Raw genomic sequence first — 6,000 nt, forward strand, 5'->3', positions numbered from 1 at the left:
CTAAATTATGAAAAGATTGCCGAGCGTTTCTTTTACACTCGTTAAAACGGAATTAAAAGACGGTCCTCTTACAGCCCTTTTCTGACCGTAAAAACATGAAAAGACTGCCAGATTTTTGTCGTTTCAAATTTGATATTGGAAATAAAACGACGTGTCCTTGATCGCTTTCTACTTTTCAGATCAGAGACACTAATCATGAAAGTACTTCTTGGTCGTAAAGATCAAGCGGTTCTGTCAAGTATTATTTTATACTTTTTCGGGCTTGGGAGACACAAATTTACAAAAAAGGTCAACCCTGGAGTCTTCTTAAGTTTTTCAGACTCTCTAAAATTGAAAAACGCCGAGTTTCTCCTATACTAGACTCGTTAAAATTTCACAGTAAAGGACCTGTTCGATTACAAACAGGAACGGACCACTCCTTCTTAGGTTTCGAATCTAAACTAAGTTGGACTCATCCGAAGGATCAGCTTATAATCAAGCAAATGTTATCCTCCTCAAGCTTGTAAAAAATAAAGAGGTACTTGCCAGAAATGGTGGGGGAAAAGAGAGAAAAATGAGCCTATTTGTTATCCTTTATCTCAAAAAAACCTTAACACCACTCTTGAACACGACACTTTTCCTTCACCTGGGTTGGGAAATCCTTTGCCTCACAGTTGATCAAACCACATTGAAAGTCTTCAGCCGGTTTCTGGGTATTAACTTTGGGTCAATTGTCACCAAGCCTTTTGTTGTGTCGTTATGTGTTCAAGAGGTCACTGCAAATAAACCATTCATCTGCAAAATACCTGTCATCCATCTCGACCATCCCTGAGTCAATCCTTACAGCTACATTTCTTCAACTTGATCTATGATTTCGTGTTGTGGGATTGCTTGCAACGGATCACTTTCTATCGACATCAGCACATTATCTAGAAAGATGATCTAGGAATCATCAGTACCTTGAGATCTGCATGCCTCAATGGCAGGTTTCTCGCCTTTGATGACAGTTTGCATCATTGACTTTCGATCGAAGGATTCTGTGACATGTTCGACATCAACACATTCACTCACATCTCATGGATTGTACTGGGTACTTCGAGAACCATTGACATCACTGGTGGTCTCTCTCACACTTGTTAACAGTTTACATCATTGACTGGTAATCAAGTGGTTTCTACCATGTTTGACATCAACTCATTTATTCGCATGGATAGAATCATACTATTTCGTGAAGTAGAAATGAAGACCCTGGATCTAGTTTCCGCCATCCAGGCTGCGAGGAGTTTTGTATTCATTATATAGTAGACTAATTATAAACAGATGGCTGCGTCCATACTGTGTCTACATGTGTCTATGATTATGATGTATTGCGAAATCATTCCTATATGAGAGCAGTAGTTAGTTTGTTAGTTTAAGTTTTTGATCTGAGTATGGGAATGCCTACCTCAGTGATGATATGATCTCATATATGTATTTTGTGTTGAATATTTGCAGGTTCCAACTGGGCTCTCCACAAGATAATCCTTGAAATGATAAAGTGCTTCACCCTTCCTAGATGATATGAAACCCTAATCTACTACAGGCTTCGCACTTTAGGGGCAATCTGTTACACTAAAATTTGTCACCATGACTATTTGCAGTCAGTATGGCTCCATCAATAGTCATACTGTCCTCCTTGGCAAGTCTTATACCTCTGCTCCTCATGTCAAACTCCAAAAAAGAGAGAAAGTCTTTAAAAGTCAATATAACTCTGGTTACGTAGTTTCTCCTACCCTTACCTGCGTGTACGCACCTCAAGTACATAATACCTGCATACTTGTACGCTCTGTCTGTAAAGGGGTGGGTGCGTACTCCTGTAAAGGTCAAAAGGCGCAAGTTTTACTTCAAAAAACTTACTTGTGGTCGATTCTAGAGCATTCTAGAAGATGGTTTGACGTGGATTGAGCGCCTCTAGATGGTTCATGCATCCCAATGAAAGAGGAACTTATCCCATGAAGAGGGGAGCTATCCCTTTGAAAGAGTGGCTTATCCCATTGATGGTGGACCTGATTAACTTCCTCCAAAGCACTATAAATACAGGCATTGGGCCAGAGGGAGGGGAGGTTGAAAGCTGAACATTCCTAAGGGTAGATGTTGTTGAAATTAGGACTCCCTTATAGAGCTTGAGAGGATAGATTCCATTCCTTTCTTAGCTTCATTTGGAAGTGGGTGAGCTGATCAAAGTAAAGGAGAACTCTTACTGGACCCTGGGAGGGACTTGCACAACACCAAGGCACTGGTTGTAATGGTTTCTTTTGTTTCCAATTAATGCAATTAAGTTCATTTTTCTCAACAAGTTGTTATATATAATTTGTTTCATAAACTCCTTGGTCTTTATGATGAATATGTTTTATTATATGAGTTATTCAGGTGCTATGTAATCGTTTTCTTGTTAGTGAATGCAGGCTTCAAGGAGAAGGAGCTCATCTGGATCGAAGAGGCTTGGCTGCTACAAACAGCGTTGGACTAGAGGTAAGCCTTAAACACCTGGTTGCTTTTATTTTAAATGCATATTTAGGGAAAGATAGTGCTTGATTGTTTTGTTTGTCACTAGAAAAGCCTTGTTTTCTAGGGAGGTCGGTTTTGTCCGCAAAATTGACTCTTTCCGCATGACAGATGGTTAAACCAACAACACATTTCAATAAGATCCATACATACATATACAGAAAATAGCTACACAATCATGCATAAGCAAACAAATACATATATCATTTAGAGTAAACAAGATAGCTGAAATACAATATGACATACACATGAAACGTGCTACCTCTGTTATATTAAGAAGTGTAACTTCCAGATATACAATACATCCATGTCCAACTACTAGTGCCGACAACGGAATGTTACAGTCACTACCACCTGCTTATCCAAAGAGATATAATAGCTCTACACAGTGGAGAAGCTAAGGCCCATTACAATACTATCCAAGATTTCTCCAAGATACTCCTATTGGAAGCTTCACTAACCAAAAGCCTTTACAATGAGTTATGAGGTTCTATTTATAGCAAAGGGTAGGGTGACCCTTTAAATTCCCCTTTGTGACCATTCGTCTATCCTCATTACTCTTCAACTACTCTGTGACTATTACATTCAACTATTGACACTTGAACTTCCACTTGACAGGACGTTACATACAATATGCACATGTACCCATGTGAGACAAAATGGCTTGAGCAAGCCATGCAAGACACCACTAACACTCAGACCATTATTGTGAGACCAAATCTTTGACATCCTTGTGATGGTCAATGGTGGTGAACTGATGCCAAGCTTGGTCATCTATGATGGTGTCCATGCACTCAATGGTGGCATTTGGGTACATTGATATGGCCCCTCTGTCTAACTCATTTGATAGCATGCACATAATTTTCTTGAGTGTGGCTGGACTAGAAACATACTGATGCATAGTGTCTGTGTTGATCTCCAAGTGTGTGCTAGTGACCATGCACATCAACTTTTCGAAGTACATGTTCAACTCTAGTGAGACTTGTTTCTTATCTTCACATCTATGAGTGTGTGAAATGGGTGGGATCGCATGTGTGCACACAATCACATGCATGTTGTTGAATTCCCTTGCATGCGTTCAATAACACTTCTCACCTTGTCTGCTTTGTGCCAACTTCTAGGATGGATCTATAGCTTGTGTGGGTGCAGTTTCATCCGTCTATGCATGTTGCACCCCCTGATGTACCTTTTCCTGTTGCAACTCATTCTCTCATTTGTGCAGCTCCCGTTCTTCCTTGAGTTTCTGCTTCATCACATGCAACTCCTTCTTTGTTTCTTTCTCTACCTTTGTACAATCTTTGTGTCACACCATCACCTCATAGCCTCAGTCTCCAAAGTTCCTCTCATCACAAGTGGATCTACTTTGAGCTCGCAACTTTGTTTCGCTTATGTGTTTTCAACAACCTTCCTCTTGCATTCGTTGCATGCAGGTGTGCTGCCTTCTACTGCTGCTGATGGTGTTGATTGTTGTGATGTTGCTGGCATATTATATTCATTCCCTTGTCTATGAAAAAATTGATGTCTTCATAGGTACACAAGCTCATAGACACTTGCTTGGCTGCAACCCCGTTGTGCTCTCAATGGTGTCCTTTGAATCTTCTCTCCTGAAGGCCATTTTACTTGTGCTGTTGTGAGATAGATGAACACTTGTGATGCCTAAAGATGTAGAAACACTCATGGCAAACAATCTATCAGTCAACAAGCAAAACAATCTTAAGGATTGACTTGCAATATACCTATGTGAATGATCATGAAGTTTGTGTAATTTCTACCGCAAGTTCGGGAGAATAACTGCCAAAACTGCACAAGGCACAGTTTGGCCTATCAAGAGGCTGACTAGCTATTGGAACTGTGCAATGCACAGTCCAGCCTAGCCTACTAAGGAGTGAAACTGCATAGTGCGCAATTTCAGTCAACAGTGACCTGCAACCAACAAATTTCATTGTGTAGTTTTTGGGGCCAGCAAGGAAGTGCCTCTAAGAATTGCACAATGCAAGTCTAGAGGTTAGTGTTGGGCTAGACTTGTGGAATTTTTGGAGGGAAGGCAGAGCCTTCGCTTCTGGAAATGCGCAGTGCTAGCCGGGCAAGACACGGTCCAGGACAAGGTAGCCCAGACCGACTGACAGGTGACTAAAATCATGAGAATCCTGAATGCATGATGAGATGAGTGAAAGTAAGAGTGAATGAGCATACATGCAAACAACAAGTGCAGGATTCAAAAAATGGGAAAGCATGCATGTGTGTGAAGCGAGTCACCGCAACAACGATCATTTATGAAAAAATAGTGTCATGCATGCGAAAACAATGAGACGTAAATGAAAACTGAAACGATGCTTCTACAAGCTAATATACATCAAAATGATAGCAAGCACTCACTAAAATCAAGCAAACAACACTCACACAAAGCGAAACACAAAAAGTGACAGAAATGAAAAGAAGACTTACCCCAAAACAACTGAGCTTAATGTGCTAACAACTCCTAGATGCAATTTGGGATGTTAGAGCTATAAGTTCGATGTGAGGAATGAGCTTTGTAGTTTTGGATTGATGAGTTTTGATAAAATCGAGGTTGTGATGCACATGCCACAAATCTAGGAAGGTGACTCTTGGCAGGAGGTTTCTAAAATGATCCTTGCATGTAACCTCTAGCTGCTAAAAATAGATCCCTGAATCAAGGGATTCCTTTGCATGCTATCTTAGAAGAAGTAGTCCATGAATGCAATTCATTTTTTCTCAATCTTGGAGGGAACCAGTCAACTTGAAGGCATATGCATCGGTCTGCGAGCCTGGGATGAAAATCTACGTAGCTTTTGGGCTGAGCAAATATGGTTGTCCCAGAGGGATTGCAAAAATAGTGTCATGCATGCGAAAACAATGAGATGTAAATGAAAACTAAAATGATGTTTCTGTAAGCTAATATACATCAAAATGATAGCAAGCACTCACTTAAATCAAGCATATGACACTCACACAAAGTGAAACATAAAAAGTGACAAAAATGTAGTGCAAGTCATGAAGAGCAGACTTACCCCAAAACAACTGAGCTTAATTTGCTAACGACTCCTAGATGCAATGTGGGATGTTAGAGCTACAAGATCGATTTGAGGAATGAGCTCTGCAGTGTCTGATTGATGAGTTTTGATAAAATCGAGGTTGTGACGCGCATGCCACAAATATAGGAAAGTGACTCTTGGTAGGAGGTTTCTGAAATGATCCTTGCATGTAACCTCCAGCTGCTAAAAATAGATCCCTGAATTAAGGGATTCCATTGCATTCTGCCTTGGAAGAAGTAGTCCATGCATGATAATCATTTTTTCTTGGTCTTGGACAGAACTGGTCAACCTAAAGGCACATGCATCGGTCTGCGAGCTTGGGATGGAAATCTGCGTAGTTTCTAGGTTGAGAAAAGATGGTTGTCCTAGAGGAATTCTGCAATTTCTGAGAGGAACATGTGACTATCTTCTAGGATTGTGCAAT

The sequence above is a fragment of the Pinus tabuliformis genome, chromosome J, assembly GCF_031772625.1.
Source record: "Pinus tabuliformis cultivar Carrire ecotype Pingquan chromosome J, CPIR1, whole genome shotgun sequence".
In the NCBI taxonomy this organism is placed as follows: Eukaryota; Viridiplantae; Streptophyta; class Pinopsida; order Pinales; family Pinaceae; genus Pinus; species Pinus tabuliformis.